The sequence below is a fragment of the Macrotis lagotis genome, chromosome 5 (assembly GCF_037893015.1).
Source record: "Macrotis lagotis isolate mMagLag1 chromosome 5, bilby.v1.9.chrom.fasta, whole genome shotgun sequence".
Classification (NCBI taxonomy): Eukaryota; Metazoa; Chordata; class Mammalia; order Peramelemorphia; family Peramelidae; genus Macrotis; species Macrotis lagotis.
The window spans coordinates 37,832,636-37,847,556 of record NC_133662.1 but is presented as its reverse complement, the minus strand read 5'-3'; positions in this window follow the sequence as shown (position 1 = coordinate 37,847,556).

Genomic DNA, 14,921 nt, shown 5'->3' with positions numbered 1-14,921 from the left:
CAAAATAAAATAAAATAGTAAAAAAAATAAATAAATAATAATAATAATAATAATAATAATAATAATAGTAGGGGCAGTTGGGTGGCAGAGCACCAGCCCTGGAGCCAGAAGCACCCAGGTCCAAATCTGGCCTCAGACACTGAACAATCACCCAGCTATGCAGCCCCAGGCAGACCACCCATCCCCATTTGCCCTGCAAAACTCCCCCCAAAACAATAATAATAGTAATAAATGTGCTTCAGTCTATTTTCCAACACCACCAGCTCTGTCGCAGGTGGATCACATTCTTTAGGATAAGTCCATCACAAAAGTTATTTCATATTTTTCCACTGTTGCCATTGCTGATCACAACTCCCTCCACTCCTACTTCTCCACTACCATGTACTATATTTTCTCTCTCCTTTCACTTTGTCTCAGCTGTAGGGTAGCTGAGTGGTGCAGCAGACAGATCCCCAGTCCTGGGGCCAAGAGGCCCCGAGCCCACATACCACCCCTTAGACCAAGCATCAACCTGGCCCTATGGTCCCGTACAGGCCATCCAATCCCAGTCCCTTGCAAAAAGTAAAAAAAAATGTGTTATATCTGACCACTATCCACCCATGGTCTATCTTCTCTTCCATAATTCACCCCGCCACCTTCCTCCCATCTGCCTTCTCTCCTTCTTACTCCAGATGTCTGTACCCCATTGAGTATATATGTTGTTTCCTCTCCTAGTCACCTATGATGAGAGCAAAGAGTCCCTGATTTCCTCCTTGCCTTCTCCCCTTCCATATCATTGCAGTAGCTCATTGTAATAAAGAAAAATCTTATTATATGAAATTTCTTAGCCTATTCCTCCTCTCCTTTTTCTTTCTCCCATTACATTTCCCTTTTATCTATTGATTCCATTTTTACACCACATTATATCTTCAAATTCAGCTTTCATCTATAAAACCTCCTTCTACCTATGCTATTAAATGAGAAGGTTCATATGAGTCTTATCAGTATCATTTTCCTATACAGGAATACATGCAGTTCATCATCATTAAGTCCCTCATATTTTCCCCTTCTCCTCCACACTCTCTATGCTTTAACTGAGTCCTGTATTTGAAGATCAAACCTTCTGTTCAGCTTTGGCCATTCCAACAAGAACATTTGAAATTGCCCTGGTTCATTGAAAGTCCATCTTTTTCCCTGAAAGAGGACATTCAGTTTTTCTTGGTAGTTGATTCTTGGTTGCATTCTAAGATCTTTTGCCTTCCAGAATATTATATTCCAAGTCCTACAAGCTTTTAATGTAATTGCTGCTAAGTCCTGTGTGATACTGACTGCTGCTCCATAATATTTGAATTGTGTCCTTCCAGGTGCTTGTAAAATTTTCTCTTTGACTTGGGAGTTCTGAAACTTGGCTATAATATTCCTGTGGGTTGTTGTTTTTTGGGTCTCTTTCTCGTGGAGATCGGTGGATTATCTCTATTTCTATTTTGTCCTCTGCTTCTAGGATATCAAGGCAATTTTCCCATAGTAATTCTTTGAAAATAATGTCAAGGCTATTTCCCTGATCATTACTTTCAGGTATTCCAATAATTTTAAAATTATCTTTCCTAAGTCTGTTTTCCATATCAGTTGTTTTTTCAATGTTTCATATTTTCTTCTAATTTTTCATTCTTTTGGTTTTGAAGTATTGTGTCCTGATTTCTCCTAAAATCAGCAACCTCACTCAGTTCTATTCCTTGTCTGAAGGATTTGTTTTCCTCAGAAAGCTTTCTTATCTCTTTTTTCCATCTGACCAATTCTGCTTTTTAAAGCATTCTTCTCCTCAATAACTTTTTGAACTGAACTGTTTTATCCATTTGACCTATACTGGTTTTTAACATGTTGTTTTCTTCAGCATTTTTCTGGATCTCCTTGACTAAGCTGCTGACCTCTTTTTCATGTTTTTCCTACATCTCTCTCATTTCTTTTCCCAGTTTTTCTTCTGTCTCCCTCACTTGATTTTCAAAGTCTTTTTTTAGGTTTTTGCAAGGCAAATGGGGTTATGTGGCTTGCCCAAGGCCACACAGCTAATTAATTATTGTCTGAGACCGGATTTGAACCTAGGTACTCCTGACTCCATGGCCAGTGCTTTATCCACTACACCACCTAGCTGCCCCTCAAAGTCTTTTTGAGCTCTATCATAGCCTGAGCCCAGTTTTTTTTGGTGGGGGAGACTTTAGATGCAGGAGTTTTTACTTCCTCATCTTCAGATTGAGTGTTTTGATCCTTCTTGGGATCACAGGCAAAGTATTTCTCAATGGTGTTCCTCTTTTTTTCTCTGCTTACTCATTTCCCCAGCCTGAGCCTGGTTTTGGGGTGCTTCCTGAGCTTTTGAGTATTAGTGGGATACCCCCACATGGATCCCCATGTGTGAGGCTCTGTGTTCCCTCCTGCTCTATGAATGACCACAAGACCACGCCTCTACCACAAGACTGAGGTGGGGGGGCTGCTGTTCTATCAGGGGTTCCTAGACTGCTATCAGGGTCTGAATGTGGTCATAACCCCAGATTCCTATTCCAGGCACAGAGGACAGAGCTCAGCAATCTCTCTCCACTCCCCTCCCTACGCTCAGGACTCATATCCTGGGGAATCCTGCTTTCAGGCTCCTGCTTCCAGTTCCTGGATCTGGGCTGCCATGGGCCGGCTGATTGCAGTGTGTCCTAAAGGCTGGGCTCCACATGCTCACTCTGGCTGAGGTCCCCCCCCACTGTTACCCCAATTTGTGCCTGGCCTTCCCTGGGGTGTAGTTCAGGAAACTGCCCTCGCTGCTGTGAGCCGTAGCTCCCACTATGGGACTGTCTCCAGGAGGCTGAAGTTCCTTCACTCTGGTGGGCTACCCCTCCAACCCCAGGGGATCGGAGCCTTTCTACTCTTTTCCAGGTTACCTTGGGTTGGAGAACTGCCTCACTGGATCTCTCTGTGGATTCTGTCTCTCGAAAATGTACTTAGTGTCCTTAGTTTATGGGTTTATAAGAGAGCACCTAAGAAACCATCCTCTCTTGTTGCCATCTTGGCTCCACCTCCTAATCATATGATTTCTGATAGGTTTGTTATTGATATAACTGATTCAAACTAACAGTTTTCCTAATATTGACCCAACTCTGTATTCCTGGCATGAATCCTACTAGCTCAAAATGTATTATCCTGGTGGTAACTTGTTTTAATCATTTTGCTAAGATTTTATTTAAGATTTTTGCATCTATATTCATCAGGGATATAGGTTTATCATTTTCTTTCTCTGTTTTAACTCTTCCTGGTTTAGATATCGGCACCATAATGGTGTCATAGAAAGAGTTAGACTTCCATCTTCACATATTTTTTCCAAAGAGTTTATAAAAAATTGGAACCAATTGTTCCTTAAATGTTTGATAGAATTCACTTGTGAATTCATCTAGTCCTGGAGATTTTTCCATAAGGAATTCAATAATGGCTTCTTGAATTTTTTTTTTCTGACATAGGGTTATTTAAGTTTTTAATTTCTACTTCATTTAATCTGGTCAATTCATATTTTTGTAAAAATTCATCCATTTCACTTAGATTGTCAAATTTATTGGCATAGGTTTGGGCAAATATTTCTGAATCATTATTTTAATTTCCTCCTCACTGGTGGTGAGTTCACCTTTTTCATTTATGATGCTAGCAATTTAGTTTTTTCCTTTCTTTCTTTTAAAATCAAATTGACCAGATGTTTATGAGTTTTATTGGTCTTTTCATAAAACCAGCTCTTGGTTTTATTTAATAGTGCAATATTTTTCTTTCTTTTGATTTTATTAATTTCTCCTTTAATTTTTAGAATTTCTAATATGGTATTTAATTGGGGGGGTTAATTTGCTCTTCTCTAATTTTTTTTAGTTGCATATTTAATTCCTTGGTTTCTTCTTTCTCTAATTTTTTCATGTAATCTTTTAAAGATAAAATATATCCCTGAAAGTCGCCTTGAGTGTATCCCAAAAGTTTTGGTATGCTGTTTCACTATCGTCATTATCTAGGATGAAATAATTAAGTCTTTCTATAATTTGTTGCTTGATCCACTGATTCTTTAAAATGAGGTTATTTAGTTTCCAATTAAGTCTGGGTCTATATCTCTCTGGCCCAATATTGCATGTGATTTTTATTGCATTTTGATGTAAAAAAGTTGTATTCACTATTTCTGCCTTTCTGCAATTGATCATTAGGTTCTTATGCCTTAGTGCATGATCAATTTTTATGTAAGTGCCTTGCACTACAGAAAAAAAAGCATATTCCTTCTATCTCCATCCAATTTCCTCCTATGTCTATCATATCTAGGTATTCTCACAATCTATTTACCTCCTTAACTTCCCTCTTGTTTATTTTATGATTAGATTTACCTAAATCTGAGAATGGGAAGTTGAGGTCTCCCACTGGTAGTATTTTGCTGTCTATGTCTTCCTGTAGCTCTTTCAACTTCTCCTCTAATAATTTGGATGCTACATCTTTGGATGCACACATATTTAGTATTGAAATTCCTTTGTTGTCTATGGTACCTTTTAGGAGGATATAGTTTCATTCCTTATCTCTTTTTACACTATTTCTGCAGCTGCTTTGTCTGAGATAAGGATTGCTGCCACTGTTTTTTTTCACTTTAGCTGAAGCAAAATATATTTTGCTCCAACCTTTCACCTTACCTTCTTGTCTTGTTCCTACAGACTTCTACTTCTCATCACCTTCTTCCAACTCTGTGAGCTTGATATGAGCCCAAATGTTGATGAATGGGAAAAAGAAACAACTGGAAAAAGTTTTACAGTTTATCTAATTCCATTTTCTCAGTCTCAGAATGAAATCATTCCCTTTAAGACCAAATGAGAGAAACAATTGATCCTGGTACACCAGGACCACTGGTCTTAATTCAAGTCCAGTTCTCACTTTTATTATCTAGGGAAGTGATTCCCACTGAGAAAGGCCAAACCAGTTCCACCAACTGCCACTCATAGGACAGTCAAGTCAGAGAAGCAGAAGGAGAATGATCCTTCAAAGAAAGGAAGGAGGAACAAACTAGCATACACTAGATATATCAAATCACCACTGCTACCTTGACTTTCCCCTCCTAAGACTATGATGTGGCTTATCCTGCATTCAAGAGGCTAGGAATAGGAATATCCATCCAGAACTTATGTCGAGATGTACTCTAGAAAATATTCTAGAAAGGCTGATAGCTACATTTACTGAAAACCAAGAAATTATAATTGTTAAAGAAATCAGCATCAAAAAGTTTTTTGACTTTATCAATGGAAAAGACATTAAAGTAGAATCATTACTATCTGCTGTGCTACTGTACTCCAAAGAACATGAGACCTTTTTATCTAATTTGTGACTGAAACTTTCCATATATGTGATATCCCTTATTAGAATGTAAGTTCCTCAAGAACTCACCTTTCTTTTGGTATCCTTATCTCTTGGCACAAGTAAGCATCTTATATAAACTTTATTCATTTATGCATTAATTTTTCTAGATTAGGAAATAGAGGCTTGAAAAGGCATCTTTCCCAAAGTCATATAGTGAATAACAATTACAATAAATAAAAAATAATAATTATTATTTAGCAGATTAGGGTTTCAGAATCTATTACATATAATGGCAATTTTGTGTCCTCAAAATTCCTAGAAATAAGTACTATTATAAATTCTATTGTACAAATGAGAAACTAAGGTAAAGAGAGATCCTTTGATTCATCAAGGATTGCAGAATACCTAAAACAGGACATGAATCTAGCTCATCTGATTCCACATTTAACACTCTATACACTCTTCTATCTAGCTACCTCAAAATCTGAGCTTCAAAATTCCTACATTTGGTTACTTATTTTTCTCTCTTGTTACTCCTCAAGTAAGACCTTAGCCAATATGTCTGATTGGCCCTGCAGTTTCACATCATATATATCATATATATATATATATATGTGTGTGTGTGTGTGTGTGTGTGTGTGTGTGTGTGTGTGTGTGTATGTGTGTGTGTTTGTGTGTATATATACATATATATATATATTTGTAAACACATATATGCAAATATAAGTGTGTGTTTCTGTGTCTGTGTTTGAAAAAATATTCATTTTCATTCTACACTGTGCATCAGAAACCTTCCAGGTTTATGTACTTGAAATTTTCTATTTTATCCTTTGTGGTATATCCTACTTCTCTTTTTGTACTTAAGAATTCTCCCCCTGCCACCATAGCTATGAAAGGATTTGATATTTTTCCAATAATTCCAACAGTACAACTTAAAATATTCAGTATTTTGAATTTGTTGTAGCACAAGAAGTAAAATGTTAGTCTAAATAAAATTCCTCTCAAACTCCTCTCTGTAGTTCCCAAAAGCATTGTTTTTTTCTTTTTGGTTTACTCATCTAGACAATAAATACCTTCTTCCTTCCAGTATGACTATATGGCATAGTGGATAGAGCTCTGCGCCTGGAGTCACAATCATCTAGCTTGTTTGATTCATAATTTAGGCAGCTGTTGAAAAAAAACTTCAGATATTACCAGTTGTATGATCCCTTGCTAGTCACATAACTTAGGTAGTCTCAGTTTCCTCAAAAAGAAAATTAGGATAATGACAGAACCTACTTTGTAGGATTATTTTTAGAATCAAATTAGATAATATTTGTAAAGCACTTAGCACGACTGGCATATCAATGTTTGATTTCCTTCCCTTCTCTCTCTCTTTCAGTTTGTCATATTCTTTTAAGGAAAAGGTTCCTTCAAATCTCTGTGATAGGAAAGGAACTAAAAGAAAGCAGAAAAATAGAGAGTCAGGGGGAATAATATTGAGACCATAGAGGGAAGTGATAATATAAAACAGGTGAAAGAATGCAAAACTTTTATTTAATTAAATATTTCCCAATTATACTTTTAAAACTAATATTCATTTCTTTTAAGTTTTGAGTTCCAAATTCTCTCCTTTCCTTTCACCCTTGCTTCACCCCTTCAGAAAGTAGCAATATTATATTGATTTACATGTGAAGGCATAGAAAAAACAGTCACATATTATATATGTTTCAAAATGAAACACACACAAATGAAGAAAAACAAATAAAGTGAAAAATGTGTAGAAATCTGCATTCAGAACTCATCAGTTGTCTCTCAGGGGGTGGATAGAATTTTTCATCATGGCTCCTTGGAAATAGTCTTGAATAATCATCTTGATCAGTGTAACTGCCTTTCGCAGTTGATCATGCTTCCAATAATACATTTATTGTGTAAAGTGTTCTTTTAGTTCAACTAACTTCATTTTGCATCAATTCATAAAGTGCTTTCCAAGTTTTTATTTTGATTTTCTGAAAACATCCTACTCATTGATTATAGAACAATAATACTCAATCCTAATTGTAAACCACAACTTGTTCAGCCATTTCTTAATTGATGAGCATCCCTCAATTTCTATTTCTTTACCAACACACAAGGACATTCTACAATTTTTTTTTATTTTTGCAAGGCAAGGGGCTTAAGTGACTTGCCCAAAGTCATATCACTAAGCAAGAATTAAGTGTCTGTGACTAGATTTGCACTCAGATCCTCCTATCTCTAGGGTCAGTGCTCCATCCATTGCACCATATGGCTGTCCTTACAAATATTTTGCATATATATGTCCTGTTCTTATTTCTTTGATGGCTACATCATCTTCAATAGCTACATATGGGATTAAACATATTGTTGGATCAAAATATAGGCATAGTTTTTGTAACTATGCGAATTTCATTCCAAACTCTTCTACAGAATGATTTGAGCAGTTCACAATTATAGAAAAGTACATTAGTATCTTTATCTTCAACATCTTAACATTTCCTTTTCCCTCTTATTAGCCAATTTGACAGATATACAGTAGCATCTCAGTTGTTTAGATTTTCCCTATTCAATAATGATAAAGATCATTTATATGCATATAGATGGCTTTGCTTTCTTCTGAAAATTACCTGCTTATATCCTTTGACTTTATTGATAAAAGAATGGTTCTTATTGTTCCAAATATGGATCAGTTCAATATATAGTTAAGAAACTTACTGTAAATTATTTTTCCCAGTTTTGTGATGGTCATTCAATTTTGATTGCATAACAGTTTTCTAATGTAATATTATCCATTTTGTTTACTATCATCTTCTTGATCTCTCATTTGGTTATAAATTCATATGTTACCCAGTTACCTGAGAGGTATATTTTCCTATATTCCTTTAAGTTACTTATATTATTATATATTTATCAATATAATTTATTCATTTTAACCTTATTTTGGAATCCAATCTGAGAAAACGAATTTAATCACTGATAATTGCCAGTTATCCCAGTAATTTTTATCAAATGGTGAATTCTTGCCCCCAAAACTTGAATCTTTGGGTTTATGAATACCAGGACTAATATGTTCCTTTACTATTGTATACTATGAATGTAATCTGTTACACCAATTCTCTACTCTACTTCTTAGATAATATAAAATTATTTTGTTGATTATTACTTTGTAATATAGTTCGAAATCTTTCACTTATAAGTCTTTTCCCTTCACCCTTTTTTGATTAAATTTTAATACTTTTTATTTTCAAGGTAAATGTCTTCTCTTTTTCTATACATAGTTCCTTAGTAGTTTAATTTATAAGCAATAGAATAAGAAAATTTACTTAGAAGAGTTTCCATTTTTATTATACTGGCTCAGTCTACCCATGACTAATTCGTATCTCTCAAATTGTTTGCCATGTGTTTATTCATGTGAAAAATATTTTGTGATTGTGTTATATACTGTCAGTATATAAACTCCCAAGTATTTTTTATTGTCTGAAATTTCTCTTCTATTCCTGTTGGACTTTGTGGGTGGAATATAGAAAACTAGTTCTGAGAGAGGGAGTTTGAGGTCCCCCATTGTTAAAGTTTTATTGTCTATGTCTCCTTGCATTTCACTCAGCTTTTCTTCTAGGAATTTGGAAATTATATCACTAGATTCATCCATGTTTAACAATGATATAGTTTCTTTACCTACTATTTTAAGAAGATATAGTGTCCTTCTTTATCCCTTTTAATGAGGTCTAGTTTATCTTTTGCTTTATCTGAGGTCAGGATCACCATCCCTGATTTTTTCACTTCAGCTAAAGCATAATATATTTTGCTCCATCCTTTTACTTTTGTGTGTATCTCTGTTTCAAATCTGTTTCTTGTAAGTAACATATTGTTGGATTCTGGTTTTTTTATCCATTCTGCTATCTGCTTCTGTTTTACAGGAGAGTTCATCCCATTCACATTTATAGTTAAGATGAATAATTCTTTATTTCCCTCCATGTTATTTTTCTCCATTTATTTTTTCTCTTTCCTTTCTTTTTATTCCTCCCTACCAATGGTTTAACTCTCTTCCCCCTTGAACTTTTTCTTTTAAATTTACTTTATTTTCACTTTTACCTTTACCTTCCCTTTTCTCAGTCCTTTCTTCCCTTATCTTTGCCTTCCCCCACCCCTTTCCTGTAGAGTAGGATAGATTTTTAAACCCAAGTGGAAATATGTTTTATTCCCTCTCTGGGCCAAATCTTTTGAATAGAATTTACTCAATGTTCATATCCTCCAGCCTTTCCCTCTAAAATTATGAATCTTTGTGCCTCTTCACTCAGTTTTATCTTTCACATACTATCATCAGGTACATTCAATCACAACTTGATTAATTTAATGCTTGATAAGCTCAAAGTGTTATCAAATTACCATCACAGATTGATTATTTTATAGTTCAATAAGCAGCAATGCTTCAAAGTCATTTAGTGCCCTCTGTCTCATTTGAAGTACACTTTTCAAGAGTCTTGAATTATATCAAATTATAATCATGCTTTACCTTACCCCCTTTCACCTCCAAGGACACACAATTCTCATGAGCCAAAGAATCATCTAAAGACCAATCATTTAATGGACTGTCCCCAGCATTTTTTCTCCCATACTTTCCCCTCCCTCCCTACCTAGGGTACTTAACCCATTGTGAAGTAAATTTTGGATCAAGCATGACCCTGATTCAATTAACTATAATGAATCTCAAAGGACTCTTAAGTATTGGGATTCTCTCAAGGTCTCATTTAAGAACTTTAAAATTTATAGTAAATTATGGGAAACATTGACTCAGGACAGACCAGTTTATGATGCTCTCAATCAGAGAAAGTGCTAAGCTTTGTGAGCACAGCAGAATTAAAGTAGGACAAAGTAAACTGAAACAGTGAAGTTTAGAGCAAGCGTCCCTGCTTTTCATCAGGGCTTTTTAATTCAAACATGTGATGTCATCTTGGACCTCTTCAATGGAGAGGCAAGATCCAACCATACCCATATCCTCTATCCTTCAATTATATTTAATCCTTTAATTATACTAAGAGAAATACAATTTCCAAGATATATAAGTATTACATCTTGCCTTTTAGGTTTACCTTTATATGCATCTCTTGGCCTTTGTATTTGACAATTGAATTTTCTGTTCAGTTCTGATCTTTTTGTCCAGGGAATTGAAATTCTTCTATTTTGTTGAACATCCATCTTTTCCCCTGACAGTGTATGCTGAATTTTGCAAGGCACTAAATTCTTGGTTGTAATGCCAGGTCCTTTGCCCTTTGATATATGGTACCCCTGGTCCTAGTCATTCAGTATTGAGACTGATAGGTCCTATGTAAGTCTGATTGTGCTTCCTTTGTATTTCAATTGTTTCCTTTTTGCCGCTTGTAGCATTTTCTCCTTTATTTGAGAGTTCTGGAATTTGATTATAAAAAACTTAAAGTTTTTAAAATGCTTCTCTTTCTGGAGGATTTCTTGTTTATTCTTTCAATGGTTATATAGTCTTCTTGTTATTACAAATTTGGACAGTTTTCCCTGATAACTTCCTCCTATATAATGTTTTACAGGTTCTTTTTTTGATCTAGGTTTTCTGGTAGTCTGATGATTCATAAATTATCTCTCCTGGATCTAGTTTGCAGGTCATTTGTTTTTCCTATAAGGTACTTTACATTTTCTTCAATTTCTTCTGCCTTTTTATTTTGTTTGTAGTCTTGTGCATTCATTGGTTTCTATTTGCTCAGTTCTAATTTTTAATTTCATTTTCTTCAATGAACTTTTGTGTTTCCTTTTTCAGTTGTCTATTTTTACTTTTAATGGAGTTGATTATTTTGGTCAATTTTTCATAATTTTCCTAAATGACTCATTTCTTTTTTTCCATTTCTCTTCTTCCTCTCTTCTTTGGCTTTTTAAATTCTTTTTTAAATTTCTTCTATGATCTTTTAGATTTGAGTCCAATTTATATACTTTTTTGAGACTTCTCCTGTGAATAATTTTTCACTGATTTCCTCTTCCTTCATGACACTGTTATTTGCAAATTAGTTTTCTACAGTTTGGGCTCTTTTAGCTTTTGGGCTCATCTTTGTTTTGTTTTAGCTCTTCATGGGATATGGGGTGTAAGATCTGAGCTTTTTATGCAAGGGCTGGGTCTGATCCCTGACTTGTCTGTCCTAGGTTAAGATGATGCCTGTGCAGTCTAGGCATTGCTTTTGCAGAAGTTTATTTCTTCCTTTATGTCTAGGTTCTGCTTATACAGTGATTTGTTCCCAACCCAATCCTGTCTTTTGTCTCAGTATTCCCTGGCTTGAGACTTTGTTTGGAGTTGGGATCCACCCTGTTGGCTTGGTAGCTGTCTGGACCTATGCTAGTGACAAACTGTCAGGACCCTGGACTGCAATGTGGCTTAAAATATCTTGCTGACATTCCCCCCCTCTCTATCCTTGCTTGGCTTTGCTTCCCCTTTCCCCGCCAAAGAGACAGACCTTCACTGAAAATCCTCCACGAAGTCTATTGTTGAAAACTCCTTTGATCTTCTCTTTTTCTTAGTGGGATCTGTAGCTTTAAATCAGTACAGATGTTTCATTATCTTAGGTAGGGGAAAGTTCCAATAGTATGTTAGCTCACAACATCATGTTGACTCCACCCCAGAAATAGAGTCCATTAATTTATATTTTTTTATTGTTTTTTAATATTAATGATTATTGTATTTTGTCAAAGCCTTTTCTACATCTATTGCTATAATCATTCATTTTTGGTATTTTTGTTATTTATATGGTTAATTGTGCTAATAGTTTTCTTGGCATTGAACCAGCCTTACATTATTGGTATAAATCCCATCTACTAATTTTGAATAAAATTTGTGAAATATTTCTGTAATCTTATTATTGTTTCAGCTAAAATTTTTGAATTGATATTCATTAGGAAAATTGTTCTAGAATTTCCTTCCTCGGTTTTTGCTATCTTTGTTATAGGTGTCAAAACCAAATTAATTTTGTAAAAGAGGAGGGGTGGAGCCAAAATGTAGGAGAGAAGCCAGGAAGTTGCCTGAACTCTCCTCTCTTTCCATAAATAAAAATATTACAAAGTTTCTGGACACATAGAACCCACAGAAGAGAGAGTGAGACAATTTTCTAGATTAAGATTATTTAGAAAGATTTCAGGAAAGGCTTGTCTCACTTGGGTAAAAAGAGAGCACAATCCTGTGAAGATGATCATTTAAAAATTGTTGAGCTTTGTGAAAGTCATAACCAGGAAAAGAACCTAGACTTCATTTTTCATGAAATAATCCGGGGGCGGCTAGGTGGCACAGTGGATAGAGCACCAGCCCTGGAGTCAGGAGCTACCTGAGTTCAAATCCAGCCTCAGACACTTAATAATTACCTAGCTGTGTGGCCTTGGCCAAGCCCACTTAACCCCATAGACTTGCAAGAACCTCAAAAAACAAAAATAAATAATACAGAAAATTTTTCCTTGATATCCTAGAAGCAAAGGATAAAAGAGAAATTGTGGGAATCCACCAACCACTTCCTAAAAGACATCCCAAAATAAAAACTCTCAGGAATATTATAGCCCAATTCAAGAACTTCCAAATCACAGAGAACATATTACAAGCAGTCAAGAAGAAAAGATTCAGTTACTGTGGCATTACAATCAGGATTAAACAGGATTTGGCAGCATTTATATTAAAGGCTCATAGGGCTACATCATCTTCAATAGCTACATATGGGATTAAACATATTGTTGGATCAAAATATAGGCATAGTTTTTGTAACTATGTGAATTTCATTCCAAACTCTTCTACAGAATGATTTGAGCAGTTCACAATTATAGAAAAGTACATTAGTATCCTTATCTTCAACATCTTAATATTTCCTTTCCCCTCTTATTAGCCAATTTGACAGATATATGGTGGCATTTCAGTTGTTTAGATTTTCCCTATTCAATAATGATAAAGATCATTTATATGCATATAGATGGCTTTGCTTTCTTCTGAAAATTTCCTGCTTATATCCTTTGACTTTATTGATAAAAGAATGGTTCTTATTGTTCCAAATATGGATCAGTTCAATATATAGTTAAGAAACTTACTGTAAATTATTTTTCCCAGTTTTGTGATGGTCATTCAATTTTGATTGTATAACAGTTTTCTAATATGATATTCTGGGAGATAAAAGAGTTTGGATTACAACTACCCAACAAAACTGAACATCCTCTTTCAGGGGAAAAAATGGTCATTCAATGAAAATGGGAACTTTCAAACTTTCCTTTTGAAATGACTAGAGCCGAAGAGAAAGTTTGATCTTCAAGTTTAGGACTCAGGTGAAACACAGAGAGAGTAGATTGAAAGGGAAAATTATTAGGAATTTAATGATGTTGAAATTCATCTCTTCCCATATGGGAAGAAGATACTTATAACCCATATGAACCTTCTCATTTATTAGAGAAGTTAGAAGGAGAATACATGTAGATACGGCACAGGAGAGAGCTAGCTGAATATAAAGGTATAATACATTATAAAGAGGGAGTCAATGTGTAAAAAAGGAATGTACTGGGAGAAAAGGAAAAGAAAAGTACAAGGTGAAGATATTTCACATAAAAGAGTCAAGAAAAGGTTTTGCAATGGAGTGGAAGAGGAGGAGGGAGGGGGAATGAGTGAGCCTTCACTCTTATCAGAAGTGACTCAGAGAGGAAATAATATACACACTCAAAAGAGTATAGAAATATACCTTACCATTGAGGGAAAAAGAGAGGAAAGGGATAGGAGAAAGGGGACAGGGAAGAGGGAGTGTAGGTGATAGAAGAGAGAGAAGATCATGGGAGAGGATAGTCAGACACGATGAAAGAAGAGAGGGAGAATAGAATAAATGGGAGTGGGGAGAAATAGAAAGGAGGGATATACAGTTAACAATAGGAACTGTGAGAGAAAAAAATTGAAGTAACTTCTCTGAAGTACTTATGATAAAGAAGGCAATCCATCCTAGAGACTGAGTCAATGATATCTGAACACAGATTGAAGTCCATTTTTCCCTCTTTATTTTTTCTTGAATTTTCTCTTTCATTGTGGGGCAAGGGGGGATTATTTACTTTCACAATACGATTAGATAATGATATGAAAATAAAAAATTCATCATAAATTAAAAAGAAACATATGCAATAGAGAAAGTCCATTTTTCAAAGCAAACTTTAACTAGATATTTTAATTGATGTGTTGAAAGTTTTCAGTGGGTATGCTAATATAGAAAGTCAGAGATTAAACATTTGATAATAAAGGGAGGTAGATAAAAAAGTCAAAATATTATTTTTAATAACATATCTACATTTTAATCAGGGTTCACCTATATTTTCAGTCCACCCAAACAATTTCTCCCTGAGAAAATACCATTTTTCATGCTGTATTAAAGCAATACTCCTTTAAGTATGTAATATTAATACTAAAAATAGTCAAATACTGATTGCTTTCTGTAATAGCAATGCTATAAAATCTTGGTAATGTGCCATGCTTTTAACAGAAGCAAAAATTCCAAATAGAGATGTACTTTATCAACAAGCACCCATTTTAGATAGAGTTCTTGAAACAAATGTAATCTAAGTCACATAAGGTTTTTTAAGGATTGTGG